Source organism: Osmerus mordax, chromosome 3 (genome assembly GCF_038355195.1).
Source record: "Osmerus mordax isolate fOsmMor3 chromosome 3, fOsmMor3.pri, whole genome shotgun sequence".
In the NCBI taxonomy this organism is placed as follows: Eukaryota; Metazoa; Chordata; class Actinopteri; order Osmeriformes; family Osmeridae; genus Osmerus; species Osmerus mordax.
In genome coordinates this window covers 21,200,878-21,202,551 of record NC_090052.1, presented here as the reverse complement: position 1 = coordinate 21,202,551, position 1,674 = coordinate 21,200,878, and positions in this window count along the sequence as shown.

Sequence of the window (1,674 nt, the reverse complement as noted above, 5' to 3'; positions counted from 1 at the left end):
GAGGGGATGAGGCAGGAGGAGCTGGAGGCAGGGGGAGCTGGAGGCAGGAGGGGCTGGAGGCAGGAGGGGCTGGAGGCAGGAGGGGCTGGAGGCAGGAGGGGCTGGAGGCAGGAGGGGCTGGAGGCAGGAGGGGCAGTGTAGGTGGAGGTTTAGGAAAGCTTCAGGAGATGTGGATCCGAGTCCCTGAGATGCAGTGCACTTTTAATGTCAGGAGGTGTGTGTGTGTAGAGGAGCCCACATTACAGCATCTTTATCTGCCTGGCATTTCAGAATCAGCAGAAAGAAGGGCACCAGCCAGCCTTGTGATGAGTCACCAAAGAGCCACTCGAGAATAACAACAGGCAGAGGCACACAGGAACACTTAACCTTAACGTGTTTTGGGGAGAGCTGGGGTTTGGGTGGGTGAAGCACTGTTATTGTTAGGCCTTCTTTTCTTAATTTGTTGTGTGTGTGTGTGTGTGCAGGAGGTTTAATGCCTGCTGCCCAGTTCTGTGGCTCGGTAATGACCTGATTCAGGATCATTCTGCAGGATGATTTAAACTGTACTACAGGGCTCAGCCTTCCAGTCACATGGTCTGTAGTCACATGGTCTGTAGTCACATGGTTCTGGAATCAAGTTGTACGTTGGAGTCGTTACATGTCTTATCTCTTAAATTTGGAGGCTTACAAGTCTGTGGCATTCAGGCCATGCCATAGGCTAGCACATACACACACACACTCACACACGCATACACACACACACACGCACCTTCATACACACACACACACACACACACACACACACACACACACACACACACACACACACACACACACCTTCATACACACACACACACACACACACATGCATACACACACACACACACACACACACACACACACACACACACACACACATGCATACACACACACACACATGCATACACACACACACACACATGCATACACACACACACATGCATACACACACACACATGCATACACACACACACATGCATACACACACACATGCATACACACACATACGCATACACACACACACACACTCCAGCAGCATCTCCACACATTTTCGCGACACAGCTTATCACCACACTCCATGCAAACCATAGTTTGACTGCAGGAATAGCGATTACACAAATCTGTCCTAAACAACCATACAGATAATGTGAATGACTTACTGAAATACTTTACACCTCCAAAATAACAGAAAACGTTTCTGTAAGAGCGTGCGACGCTCCAGCAACCCACTACTGCCCCCTCTGGTGGAGAGATGAACTGCTCTGTCTGCTCTCACGTGTGGATGGTAGAGGGAAGCATATGCGGGGAAGATTAAACAACAGCAAGCGTTTAATATGAGCTTTACTGAAGGAATGTGAATGTGGAAATAAGGTGTGTGTGTGTGTGTGTGTGTAAATGTGGTAATTGGGAGGTGGAGTGGCGTGTGGGTGCAGTGAGGAGTGGCCTCTGTCGGAGTGGGTGCAGCAGATGGACACAGCTGAACTTATTAGCGCTGTTACCTTCTCCCTTCTTCCTGCTCTCTCAAAAGAGCAGAGCAAAGCAATAAGACGGAGAGCTCCGCTACCCCCCCCCCCCCCCACACACACGCCACACACACACACACACACACACACACGGTTCTCTCACCTTCCTCTCGTTTTACCGCTACCATATGTC